The following is a 15,121-nucleotide window of genomic DNA, read 5'->3' as shown; positions in this document are numbered from 1 at the left end:
ACTTGAATGAGGTGTCTGCCAGGTTTCTCCACTATAAAGTTACTATTTTTTTCCCTTTGTAACTGTGTAAATATCCTATTCCTCACTGAACTTTGATCCATTAACTTTAGTATCCATTCACGATTTTTGTCGGAATCAATTATTACGATGGTTGCCAAATGACAATAATTTTAATATCTTTAACAGCCGGGCACAATAAATACTAGTTTTTAAACATGAGGTAAACTGATTTAACACAATGCCCTTTCCAAAGGCCTCATACAATACTTCTTCCTAACTTCTGACTACTACTTACTGGTCACCCTATTATGGTTAGAAAAGCCACTAAAGGAGATAAACCCACTCCTGAAAACACTTGACACAGGCTCAAGGTGAGTACTGTGTCTTGTAATGTTTTAAAGTAAAATTCACAAAGCAGCATTTTATTATTCATGCAAAAGCCAGTCATGCCTGTAGCTGGCAACAATATAACTCTAATGAATGTGAATGGCAGTGCAGTAATTTCATGCCATGTTGAGTTTGTTCTCTCTTAACTTGAGGTAGCAGATGCTTTGGTTCAGCACAAACAGTACCACAGAACACAGATAAGTGTGGAGGCATGTTATACAGGAATTCTTTTATTTTCTTTGTTACTCAAAGGCTTGAGGCACTTAGTTTCTCTGCTGCTGCAATACCCTGGTTATTCTAACAGCACTTGCTAATGAAGCTCCAGCTGTAAAGATAACGAACAACACTTAGGATAAGTTTCTTCATTTCAGAAAAAAAAGGAGCCATCCTTATACCTACAATTCTGGGGCAGTTACTTTCTCTGCTAAACACTGGATGCCTTAAATAAGACAGTGCATCTGTCATTTCATCTGATTCCCTTTTTAAACAGTCAAGTTTTACTAACAGGAGTTTACTTTCTAAGTCTTAAATTTATACTTCAAACAGCATGTTTAAGAGTCATGAGAAAGAATCCTTCCTTACACCTGTCCAGAGTTTATCAATACTTCTTTGTCCTCACAAATTCAACTGGTTTTAAAAGCCAGAAGAATCCACAAGTCATTTTCAGAGAGATATGGAATTGATCAAAAGAGTACAATAATAAAACAGGAAGCATTTTAGATCTGTTGTGGTCATTTTGTTGAGTTTTCTTAATCCCAGAAGACTGAACACTGCCACAAATCTGCTTAAATTACTGACAAGCAGAAAAGTTGTAATGAAACAAAAGTGAAACTTATTACTGGGAATACTTTCTCAGCCACTAAAATGTCACTTAAAACATCTTTACACTAGACAGCAAGAATCTCCAAGAAATTATGTTTCTCTTTCATTTTTATGTGAAGAATCCTCCATGTTTTAGCAGTTTTAAAGTTCGTTTCTGATACATGTTTTTAGCTATTCAAAGCAGATACATAATATAATTTAAAAAGTGCTTCAACTTGGTTTAAGAAAATCAGGTTCTTCTAATTCTATTCACATAAAGTTGTAATCAGCAATCCTCCATTTCTTGCTACACATACTACAATATGTCAACTACACCAATACAGTACATAGCTCAGTAACAGAACCTCCTAACTAAACTCTAAATATTTAGATTATTGCCTTCACATTTATTTTGAAATTCATTTCCTTATTTTTACTTGTATTTAGATTAAGTCTGTTTCAGAAAACAATAGCAAACTGGGGCAAAATTTTTGACAACAAACAAGTCTAGGAAATGTATCCTATTTGTACCTTGGTCCTTGTTTTATGTTCAAGGATACACAAGAAATTTATGTAGTAAGTTATGGAATAACAAATTTATTTTTATTTCTCACTGGTCTTTCTAATCACAATTTTAACAGGTTATAATTTGTGTGCACTTCACCACATTTATCGAGTTGTACACAATTTAGAAGAAATCTTTCTAGGCTTTTCCCCCACCCAAAACACACAAATAAAAAATGGATTCTCATCTTCTATATTTAATGTATCCTATTAGCCGAGTTCTTTTCTCATTTGTTTGTTTATCCAAGTTTGGTAATTGTTGGGTTAGCTGTATGCATTAAGAAAGAGATCCTTTTCCAATTTATCAGGATATATAAAATGATTCCCAAATTTGCTAATTTGTATTACAAAGAAAAAAGGCCTTATACAACAGATAAACCAAGACTGAGAAACAGTTCATTCTTTTCTTCATATCCTCCTAATATTATTCAATATTAGGAGGAGCAAATAATATTACGAGCAGCAAAATATCTGTATTTGACTCAAAGAGTTAAATAAGAACTTAAACATCCTCTAACTCTGTGTTTAATGAACTAAAAATAGCAAAGATCTCAGCAGATAAGACAGCACTGGGCCATTGTGATCTGTAGTGAGACACCTGAAGGTGCTGATAATGGAGGAAGGATAAGGAACAGGTAAGCCATCCAGCATCAAGCTGTCATATTTAGTTTCAAGTACTTAGTACTAGTGAGTGAAACCTAACTCTGAAGACCCTTTCAGTCCCCACCAATAATACTGGATAAGTTAAAATGTAGCTAAATCATTTTATGATAATTCTTGTGGTCTTGGGAATATTTAATTGCTTTTTAGATCATGAATTAATTAGTTCCATCCATACTGTAGATGCTGGGGAGATACAGAGACTTCCTCCTCAGTCACTGTTCAATATGTCTACAAGGAGTATTGAACTGCCTGCAGGAAAATTGCCATGCCGGATTTTCTCATGTTAGAGGGTGAACATGATACAGCCCAGTCTGCCAAGTCTAGGTAGTTTTCATGGCCCACTAGTCACAGTCCTTGCTTAGAAACAGACCTACGAATATTGCATGGGGAGGAAAACCAGTTGAAACAATGAAGGAAAGGCTTCTAGGCAAAGCCACAAATGAAAATAATTCACAACTACATCTCCCTCTTACATTTTAACAACTTTGTCTAGGCAAGAAGAGGTTACAAAGGGCAAGTAAAACTAAAAATATGTCACACAAAAATGCACTTACTTTTAATCCCACTGATTACTTCCTGAAAGATATGTGTTCAGTAATAGGAACACTGAGGACCAGAAAAAAATTTATATTTAACAAATGGCAATTTTGTTGCACATTAGGTTTATGTAAGGATAGAAAACATTTGAAAGAAAAGACAGTTTTATTCACATGGTAGGTTTGTGACAGTGTGGCTTTGCAGATGTCAAAAATCTTAATTAATTTAGAAATAAAGTTCACATCAGAAAACTTTGTTCTGAATTGTCATAGAGCATACTTTAACGTTTTAATGGCTAATATTTTAATAATTACTTAATACAAAATGTGAACAATATGCCTGAAGTTAAAAGCAAATTGAACATATCAACAGTAAAAAACATTTTTGAAATAAAAGAGGCCCTTTGCCTGGTTGCACTCCAGAAAGCAAGATGGGTCACCAGTAGCTCTACTGGAGCCACCCATGAAAATTTGGCCGGGGTTCTCACACTTGTTGCATCTGCTCAAACCAGCATGGTCTGATAGTGAAACATGGCCTCAATAGGTGCTGCCAGTGTTTCCATCAGTACGTGAAGGATATAGGTTTCGTTGGACTAAATGATCTTTGTTGAATGAATTATCCAAGGCATCCACTCAATGAAAGAAACCATGTTAGCTCTGTATACATAAAATAAAAAATTTTAAAAATATAAATGAGGAAATGTGAATACGGCTTAGAATTAGTTATAAATAATATGTCCGTATTTTCTAGAGATGCATACTTATAAGTATAAACAGGTGAAATGACATGAGATCTAGGATTTGTTTTAAAATACTTCAGCAACAATAAAAAAATAGTTGAAACAAATGAAGCAGATCTTATTAAATACTGAATCTAGGTGGTGGGTATAATGGGGTCTAATTATACAAATGGAAAATAATGTAAGTTTGAAATTTTCAAAATAAAAATAATAAAATGAAATTTATAAAAAATACTATTTGTAATATTAAAATATGTAATATCTGGGATTAAAGCTAACAGATGCTACACAAGACTTCTATACAAGATGTTTAAAAAATATTACAGAGCAAAATTAAAGAATAAAAGGAAAGATGTATCATATTCATGGACTCAACGTTGTAAAATTTTTAGTTCCCCCCAAATTGACGGGGGGGATAGATGAAGTAGTTTTAAAGTTTTTCTATAAATTCAAGTGTTCTAAGGACAGCTCAAACACTTGAAGAAGGATAGGTCGGTTTTGAAAAATTATTCTACTAGGTATGAAGACATAATAAAGCTACAGCAATTTACATAGTGTAATTTTGGTACAAAGATAGATGAAATAGAAATATAATCTAAAAAGAGACTATCGCCTATATGAACACTTGACTTACCAAAAAGTTGGCTCTGCAGAGCAGTGGAGACAGGAAGGTTGTGTCAGTTATTAAGCTCTTCTCTCTCAGCTTCAAACCCATTCACCTAAACACTGCTCTATAATGCTGTGGGGCTAAACTCTACAAACCACATTTTGGTTTTGCCAACTGGCTCCATGTTAGGCTCTGCCAACAGAAGGTTGTAGAGGGAGACTGCAAGGCGGGAGGAGGAAGAAGGGACTTGCTCCTCCTATGGGCTTCCTGTCTGTTTCTTGTTTCTGTGACACCCAAGCAATACTCCTTCACTCCCAGCAATAGTACCTTCTTATAGCAGTAGCTGAACTCAGTTTATAGTTCTGCCAAAACTTGCAGAACTAGCCTCACCACATCTTCCATGCCAGATACCAGCATCAGTGAGCCAGTATCCTCTCCTCAGACATCATGGGGTTCTAAATTTAATAATTCCAACCTCTTCCCTTTATTCTTCCTGCTGTGGGGTGGAAACCGGTACTTTTGTGATATCTTATGTGTTTTCTTCTTGTATTTTTAGTTATCTACTTGACAACTTTATACTTAATTAAAATTTTTTCCCATATTAAACTCTGTTTAAATAACTGGTGTGGTTTCTTTCTCCTGATCGAACCCTGTCAGATATAGTATCTTTTCAATCTATGTTATTGGAACCATGAAATATCCACATGGAAAAATAAGATGAACCTCCAAACCTACTTCACACTATACACAAAAATGAATTCCAGGTAGGATGTAGATATAAATGTGAAAATCAAAATCACATCGCTTTTAGAAGATAACATATAGAAGAATATGATATTAAGGCAGGGAAAGATTTCATCAGTTGAACACAAAAAGCACTAATCACACTGGAAAATATTGGTATATTTGACGACTTTAAAACCAAGAACGTCTTTTCATAACTACATTGTTAAGAGAGTAAAAATGCATGTCACATAGGAGAAGATGCCCGCAACACTTATAAGGAACAAAGGGCTCTTATCCAGATGTATACAGAATCCTACAAATCAATTTTTTTAAAGTCTAACAATAGCAAATGTTTTGTTAAGATGAAGAGCAATGGAAATTCTTATAGTTTAGGAGGGTAAATTGTTATAATTACTTTGGAAAACAAGTTGACATTATCCATTAAGTCAAAAATATATATACACTATGACCTGGCAATTTGACTCCTAGGTATATAACCAAAAGGAATATGCATATCTATACATTAAGACACATGCAAGCATATTCAGAGCAGCAATATTTGTAATACCCTTAAAACTGGAAATAGCTTAAATATCCACAAACAGAATGTTTAATATATAATATACAGTATACAAATTGTAGTATATTCAAACAACGGAATACTCTCCAGCAATTAAACTACTGCTATATGCAACAACATAGACAAATCTTACAAACATAATTTTGAACAAAAGAAATCAGTCACAATAAATACATACTACAAGATACCATTTCCATAATATTTTTTAAAATAAGGCAAAGTTAAACTATAATGTTTAGGGATGCACACTTAGGAGACAGAAACTGCTGGGAAAGGAAGTAGTTAGCACAAAAGTTAGGATAGTGATTATCTTGGGAGGAGAGGACAACGATGGTAGAGTGTCAGAGGCGTTTCAGAGCAACTCCATCTTGAGTAAGGGGTGGGTAAAATGAGGCTGAGACCTACTGGGCTGCATTCCCAGGAAGTTAAGGCATTCTGAGTCACAGGATGAGATAGGAAGTCAGCACAAGATACAAGTCATAAAGACCTTGCTGGTATAGCAAGTTGCAGTAAAGCAGCCAGCTAAAATCCACCAAAACCAAGATGGTGATGAGTGACCTCTGGAATTATAATACATTAGCATGCTAAAAGACACTCCCACTAGCACCATGACAGTTTACAAATGCCATGGCAACACCAAGAAGTTACCCTATATGGCTTAAAAAGGAGAGGCATAAATAATCCATCCTTTGTTTAGCATATAATCAAGAAATAATCATAAAAATGGGCAACCAGCAGCCCTCAGGGCTGCTCTACCTATGGAGTAGCCATTCTTTTATTCCTTTACTTAAGTAAACTTGCTTTCACTTTATGGACTTGCCCCGAATTTTTTCTTGTGTGAGATCCAAGAATCCTCTCTTGGGATATGGATCCAGAAGGCACAGGGGACTTCTGGGTACTGGTGATGTCCTGTATCTCACTTGAATGGTGGTTATAGAAGTGTGCACTTTGTGATACGCCACTGAGTTATACATTTTATTTTGTGTATGTGTGTTACTAAATTAGAAAGATTTTTTTAAAAGGCAAACTGCCCGGCTTAATTTTCTAGCACAAAAAAAGTATTTTAGCTTAAACTTGTATAATGAGTAACTTTTAAAAGGATGAGTCTTTCCATTATTTTTCATATAGATATACATCTATACCAGCCCAAAGAACTTTGTCACTTCTTTCCCTGTGCCAAATTCATTCTGTAGAAAGGAGTATACTATAATGTCTTTTTTATGTTGTAGTAGAATTCCAAAGGAATCTGCTTGCCTAAAAAAATAAACATTTTCTTCATCATTACACAAGAAAACATTATTAGGAAGCATTCCACAGGAAAGTGCTGTCAGCAAATTTAGGACTACAGCCCCACCCCTAAGCTAATCACAATCTCCTAACTTCTTCCATTGTGAAGCAAAACGCTGAAGCAGCTACAACATATAGATGTGTTTCAGGTTTTCAATTAGCCTGTTAAAAATAACCAAACCCAAAATATTACAAAACAAAACAAAACAGGAGGCAGGACTTCCAGCTGTGGCAAACTGAAGAGGTCAGCAAATCCTTTCCCCTCAAAACAACTATAAAACTAGACGAAAGTGTCAAAAACAGCCATTTTGGGACTCCAGAAAATGGCCAAAGTCAAATGACAAATTTAAGTGTTTTTTACAAAAAACTGCTGCAATTTGTGTAAGAGGAGTCACAGCTAGGGGTTGCTTCTTACCCCACCCCTGCCACACCCTATCCAAGCACCAGTACATCTAATAGTTTCCAGGCAAGGCTGGCTACAAAACCTAGCAGCTTCATTGTCGCAGGGAGCTAACATGATTTGAAGGCGAGGGCAAAAAATCGACACCCAGTAGCATTGTGGGGTCAAAGCATTAAACCCAACTAGAAAAGAACAGAGAAAGCCTATACTCTGTTATTCAAAGGCTGCTGTCCTGGTTGAGAAGAAGGGCAGACTATCAGAAATCCAGAAATTTAACAAGCAGATTCTGGAAATGAGAGAGCCAGAGAGGGGGACTAAACTCCCCACACAGTCCTGGCTAACTGATGGCTGAATATATGTCCAGAGGAGATTGGAGAGAGCCTGAACTCTCCATAGATCTCTTGCTAACTGAGAGGCTTCCTGCATGTAAGGAAAAACTGAGAGGGCTCAGCAGAAAATAAAAGCTGGGCAAATTTGAAAACTACATGCTCTCCCAACACACACACACACACACACACACACACACACACCCCAAAAGGTATAAGCCTTACTAGCTCAAAATGCTTGAGCACCTTTAACCAACAGCCAACCACTCAGCTATGCAGGCACAAGCAGGACTCCAAGAAAGCTAGGCTAAAAATTAAAAAAAAAAACAAAACTGAACAGAGACCCGAGTTGGCTGCACCTCAGTGGGGAGAGAGATTCTGCACATTAAGTCTGCACGTGTCATTTAAGAATAAGCAAATATATATAATAACAATAATGACAACTGTCAGGGGCGAGGAAAATCAGAACCAGAGCTGTTACGCTGTATTATCTAATATGTCCAGCTTTTAGCAAAAACATTCCACGACATGTAAAGAAACAGGAAAACGTGTCCCATACTCAGGGGAAAAAAGCAGTCAATAAAAACTGTTTCTGGACAGGCACGGTAGCTATTGCCTGTAATCCCAGAACTTTGGGAGGCCAAGGTGGGCAGATCTCCTGAGATCAGGAGATTAAGACCAGCCTGGCCAACATGGTGAAACTTTGTCTCTACTAGAAACAAACAAAAAAAAAATTAGCCAGGCATGGTGGCATGCATCTGTAATCCCAGTTACTTGGGAGGCTGAAGCAAGAGAATCACTTGAACCCGGGAGGCAGAGGTTGCAGTGAGCTGAGATTGCACCACTACACTCCAGCCTGGGCAATAGATCAAAAAAACAAACAAACGAACAAACAGAAACTGTTTCTGAGTGGGATCAGATGTCCTATTCAGAAAAAGACTCCTAAACTAGTTATCATAAATATGCTCAAAGAATTAAAGGAGACCTGTTTAAGAAATTAAAATACAGTGACAATGACTCAACAGGGAATATCAACACAGAAGTAGAAACTACAAAAATAGAACAAAATCAAATTCTAGATTTGAAAAGTACGTATGAGAAATGAAGAAAAAAGTTTGAGAAAATGAACAAAACCTCAGAGATCTATGTAATAACACTGAGGGTACCAACATGCATGCAATGGGAATATCAGGAGGAAAGGAGCGAGAAAGAGGCAGAACAAGTATTTGAAGAAAAAGAAATGATGGTTGAAATATTTCCAAATTTGATGAAAATAATCTACAGATCCAAAAGCTGTAAAAAAAAAAAAAAAAAAAAAAAAAAAAAAAAAAAAAAAAAAAACAAAAAAAAAAAAAAAAAAAAAAAAAACCCAAGTAGGATAGACACAAAGAGAGCCACACCTAGACACTTCATAGTCAAACATCAATTCAAGTCAAAGAAAACTCCAAAATAGCAAGTGAAAATAACAGTAAGATAAATGACTGACTTCTCATCAGAAATAATGGAAGTCAGAAGGCAGTGGAACGCCATATTTTAGTGGAGAAAGCAAAACTTCTGTATCTGACTAAAAAGAGCCTATCCTTCAAAAATAAGTCCAAATGAAAATATTCCAAGATATCTATATATATAAGCAATAAATAATCTAAAGATGAACTTAAGAAAACAATTCCATTCACAACAGAATCATAAAGAATAAAATACTTAAAGAATAAATTTTAAAAAGAAGTGTAAGACATAGAATGCAAACTACAAAACATTGCTGAGATAAATTAGAGAAGATTTAAATAAAGGAACACTTCATATTCATGGATTAGAAAACTCAATGGTGTTAAGATGACAATTCTCCTCATAGTGACTTATAGATTCAATGTAATCCCAATCAAAATTGGAACCCTTTTACATTACTGGTAAGACTGTACAATGGCACATCTACCTTGGAAAACAGTTTGGCTGCATCTTAAAAAATTAAACATAAACTTACCATGACCCTGCAACTCCACTCTTAGGTGTCTACGCAGGGGAAATGAAAACTTAAGTCCACACAAAGACTTATATGTAAATATTCATAGCAGCATTATTCATAATAGTCAAAAACTGAAAAGTGTTAAATCCATTACCTAGTGAATGCATAAACAAACTATGATACATCTATACAACAGAACAAACTTTATTACCACATGGATAAACCTCAAAAACATTATGCTAAGTGAAAGAAGCCAAACACAAAAGACTACATAATATATCACTTACAAGAAATTCTTGGAAAAAACAAATGTGTAGAGACAGAACATTTCAGTGGTTGCCTGGGGTTGGGACTGGGTTACTATTAATGAGCAAGTCTTTGGGGTGATGAAAATATTCTAAAATTGGGTGGTAGTGATGGTTGTATAACACCATAAATTAACAAAAAGGCACTGAATTACATACGTATGATGGGTAAATTTTACGGTATATGAATTATGCCTCAATAAAGTTGTTAGGACAAAAATCATCACCATAGAATATTAACTGTTTACAATATTATAGACACTATTCTGATTTTATTCTGTACAGTTTCCTTCTATCCCCTTTGATATACAGTTTTCCCATTCATCCAAATAGGTCACATATTAACCACTTATTTAAACAAACAGGAATCACCTGGAAATCTTAAAATCTTAAAACGTAGATAGATTCCCTGTGTCTGGGGTGGGGAATTGAGATTCTCAGGTAACGTTGCTGCTGGTATCAAAGCTTCTAAAGATATTATATTGGTATTTTGGTTAAATATTAAATCTAGTAATTAATATATAGTAAGTATGTGATTTTAATACATCTGGCCTTCCCACTAGCCAGGGTACAACTTTCCATTTATTCAAACTTATTTCATACTTGCTATTAAAGTTTTAGTATTCACATATACACAGAACATTATGTTAAAGTATTTTACGTGTGTCACTGTAAACAGGTATATATTTGTTGCTATATTATCTATTGTTAAAATACAGTAACATGCTTTACTTTTGTTAACTTAAAATTTGCAACATTTCTAAATTCAATTATGTTGTTTAATTTTTCAGATTTTCAGGATATATAACAATCATTTGAATTCTGATAGCTTTATTTCCTTCTTGCATATATCTGTACCTTGTTTTCTTAACTTTTATATAATAGCTAACGTTTGATAAGAGGCAGCGCTATTTTACTTTTTAACAGAAGATGCCTTTACTTTTCCTTTTAGGCTAATGTTAAATCTTAGTTACAAATATATATGAAAAACCTTACATTTCCTTTATACTTTTTTGAATTGTCAGGAATGTATGTTAAAAGACAGAGTATCCCTCTGTTGCCCAGGCGGGAACACAGTGATGTGATCTTGGCTACAACCTCTGCTTCCTGGATTCAAGTGATTCTCTTGCCTCCTGAGTAGCTGGAACTATAGGCACATGCCACCACACCTAGCTAATTTTTGTATTTTTAGTAGAGATGAGGTTTCACCATGTTGGCCAGGCTGGTCTCAAACTCCTGACCTCAAGTGATCCAGCTACCATGGTCTCCCAAAGTGCTGGGATTACAGGTGTGAGCCACCGCACCCAGTCTGTTAATTTTTATAAGACATTTTTAGGATATTTTCAAATATTTGGGGCACATCATGATTTTCACTAATTTTCTTTTTTAATTTACTAGGTTATAAACCCTTGAGAGCACAAGGATTCTACTGATATATGTCTCTTTGTATCCTTCCAGTGCCTAGAACAGTATCCCATCCCAGGTCAATGAACATTGTTTTAATTGATTTTACTATTTTTCCTAGAAATGAAATGGATTATATTAATAGTTTGACTTACACTGAACCAATCTTGAATTTCTATACTAAATCTCACTTGGTCATGGTGAATATTATTTTTAATTGTTGGATACCTTTTAATATGTGTTCTATTTACATTATTCTTAGAGTTTTTTCATCTATATTCATCAATAAGCCTGCCTTCAATCTTATGTTCTGACCTTAGAAGGCACCATACCTGTCTGCCTCACAAAATAAACTGGGTAAACTTCAATTCACTTCAGTGTTTAGTAGCTATTTCTTTTTTTTCCCCTTTTCCTTTTTTTTTTTTTTTTTTTTTTTTTTTTTGAGACAGAGTTTCGCTCTTGTTGCCCAGGCTGGAGTGCAAGGGCATGGTCCTGGCTCACTGCAACCTCCACCTCCCAGGTTCAAGCAATTCTCCTGCCTCAGCCTCCCGAGTAGCTGGGATTACAGGCGCTGCAACCATGCCCAGCTAATTTTTGTATTTTTAGTAGAGATGGGGTTTCACCATGTTGGCCAGGCTGGTCTTGAACTCCTGACCTCAGGTGATCTGCCCACCACGGCCTCCCAAAGCGCTGGGATTATAGGCGTGAGCCACTGTGCCTGGCTTAGTAGCTATTCCTATGATATACATATTACATATTTAAAAATATTCACCAGTGATTCCATAGGATTCTTGTGCTTCCTATTGCAACTAGTGTATTCAAAATACCCAGTTGTGTAGTGTTTTTAATTTTTGTAATCTAGTTTCTAAAGTAAAAAAAATTTTAATTATTCATTTCAGTAGTTTTCATCTTAATTTTGTCTATCTTACTCTGGTCTTTTCTTAGGTCCTTTTGGGATTAACCAGTGCATTATGTATACTCTATTTTTTCTTGTTGAAATTGGCATGTAGAGTTGAACAAAATTATGAGTTAAGTTATGCCAGCCTCATGATAATTGGTGAGGGGGATTTTTTATGTCTTTCAAGTAGTATAGTTTTACTGTAGTATGTATTTCTCTTTTTCATTTGGTTGAAAACCTGTTTTCTTATTCATTTCCAATTTTATTGCACCATAATCTGAGGATGCTGTATGTAAAATTTACGTCGAAAGTATTTACTACAAAATTGTGTGTATTCAAATCTGTGCATCTAAAGCAAAGTGCTCAGGCCTACTACTTCCATTTCATTCTCTTAAAAATTTATCTTATTACACTACTGAAGGCAATTACATTTTTGCTTATTTGAACTGAAATTCTCATAGTGAGATATTATCTCTTATTCAAGTGTTCTGCTATACAGCTCTATTATTTATTGGTTTTTGTGCATTCTTTGTTTTCCTGTTATAAGGAATATATCTGTTAGCATATAAGAAGCAGTATATAAGATATACCTCAATTTTACAAAGGAAGTTCTAGAATATTTTACATATATTCATTATATACAAATTGAAATTATAAAATGGTAATATAAATCGAAATGCTATAGTGTTCATATAAATAAAGCACACTGTATAAAAGAATTTATTTAGTTGAAGATAAGTTCTAAATATGCAAAATTATTCTGAAAGCTAAATAGAAGAAACTAATGTTGCTTGAGGCATGTTTTCAATAAAATATGTATAGTGAGGTACTCAAATCATAATTCTATCTATTTCATGTTAGGTTCTCCAACCATAACATGGATGCTTTAGATACAGAATAAGTTTTTGGGAAACATATTTGGAAAAAATGCAATGGGACAAATACTGCAATTTACTCCTGATTTTTAATTATGGTAAATAGAGCAATAATGGAAATTAAATAAATCACCCATAATAGCAACATCAAACATTGCAAACAAAATGTCTGACACAGGGCTGTGGCCTTGGCTTTGGGCACTGAAGCCTGTTGGCATGATGCAGGGAGCAGAACGACTCTAAATGAGTAAAGTGATCATCATTAGCTAACAATGTCTACTCCAGATCCACCTGGAGACATGGAGGTAGGCTCAAAAGCTGCTAGCAAGAGATAACAAAGGCTTTCTTCTGTGGCCAACCTATGAGTGAATCACCAGGTCTTCTTTATAGCTCACCTAAGAAGGGGCGGGGGAAAGAACTGACTGTTCAAACACTGACAGGGGTTTATCTGATGAATGAAACTTACTTTTCCCAAATCAATTTTTTACTAACAAATGATATCGGCAACCTCTGAAAAGAATTCATATTTTCTCCCATTTGAAAAGTCAGCTAACTGGAGGAAGGAGATGAAAACACCATTACAGGTTTATATCTGAAGTACACCAGTCTTTGGATCAAACAACAATTTTTAAGAGTTTATACTACCAATTAAAAAAAAAATGGTACACAAACTATGAAATATACACAAACTACATATACACAAACTATGAAATCTCAGGTAAAGAGGGATACATTTTCTTCTGCTACATACAGCTCATGAGCCATGTTAGAGAAGTCACCTGTTTTACCACAGCTAGAATTTCAGGTATATATTTCATGGTTAGGAGGATTTTTAACCCATCTTTGGGATATAAATTTAAAAGACAGTGCTGGGTGAAAAAAGGTACCTATTTCCTTTCCCTTCAGCTGTGACAGAAACCTTGAACCAAGGTGAAGATTCAAGGTAGTAATCAGAGACAGTCATGCAGAATGTAGCTGAATACAGGAAAATAGTCTGCAGCCTGGCATCTTACTGAGGAATTGAACACGTAACAGAAAACCACCTGAATAATGCAAGGCTACTAAATCAAAAGAACTAAAATGGGAGTCAAACAGAACTAAAACTGAGATTCAATAATGCAACAGTTTCAGTGTGGGAGTTTGGGAAATGTGGCCATAAGAAAACCATAAAATGGCTTTAGAACTAGGACAGCACAGCATCAACTTGTTCTTAGTTTCTTTCTTTGGCTATTATTAATAATAACCAAAATACCACCCCAGGGGTGAAAAGGGAATTTTCCCTGAATCTACAGCATTCCATGTAAGAACATTTCAATACTATTATCCCCTTTTACTAAATAACTGCAAGTTACTTCCACATGGATCCTCATTTTTTAATCTCTTGAGAGCCTTGGTCTGCTTGTTGTCCGTTTCCCCAGTAAGAAGGATGAAACTAACCATCAAAGTGATATGGGCAAAAAACATCAAGTGTGCTTGCCAAAAAAGTCTATCTGAATTTACTACTTACAACATTCAATAAAAATAACTAAAACCTGGCCGGGTGTAGTGGCTCACGCCTGTAATCCCAGCACTTCAGGAGGCCAAGGCGGGTGGATCATGAGGTCAGGAGTTCGAGACCAGCCTGACCAACATGGTGAAACCTCGTCTCTACTAAAAAAACAAAAATTAGCTGGGCATAGTCGTGCGCGCGCCTGTAATCCCAGCTATTCAGGAGGCTAAGGCAGGAGAATTGCTTCAACCCAGAAGGCGGATGTTGCAGTGAGCCGAGATTGCGCCACTGCACTCCAGCCTGGGCGACAGAGCAAGACTCCATCTCAAAAAAAAAAAAGGAAAAGAATTTTACATACTTCTATTCCACGACCACATCTCAAAATCCCTGCTCTGTTCTTAAAGAATATAGGAATTTCAGTGAATAATGCAATAAAATGAATATCAGGCAATAAACATATTTATCACTAGACAAAGGGTCAATGGGAAATTTCTTTCAAGTTGAAAAAGAGCTCTGGAATGTTTCATTTATTAAATAATAATGGTAATCAACAACAGAAATAGAGTGAGT

General features: G+C 35.3%; 1 protein-coding gene and 1 pseudogene across 3 annotated transcripts in view; one reads left to right on the top strand and one right to left on the bottom strand.

Moving 5' to 3' along the window:
• Positions 1-15,121, bottom strand: part of NLK (nemo like kinase) — a 158,776-nt gene that overhangs the window by 80,336 nt on the left and 63,319 nt on the right. The gene's annotated exons all lie outside the window — the stretch shown is intronic.
• LOC108539915 (40S ribosomal protein S29-like) lies at positions 3,383-3,562 on the top strand (annotated as a pseudogene).

The sequence above is a fragment of the Rhinopithecus bieti genome, unplaced genomic scaffold, assembly GCF_001698545.2.
Source record: "Rhinopithecus bieti isolate Rb0 unplaced genomic scaffold, ASM169854v2 scaffold_18477, whole genome shotgun sequence".
Taxonomy (NCBI): domain Eukaryota; kingdom Metazoa; phylum Chordata; class Mammalia; order Primates; family Cercopithecidae; genus Rhinopithecus; species Rhinopithecus bieti.
The sequence above is the reverse complement of the archived record's forward strand: the minus strand, read 5'-3'. Positions and strand labels throughout refer to the sequence as shown.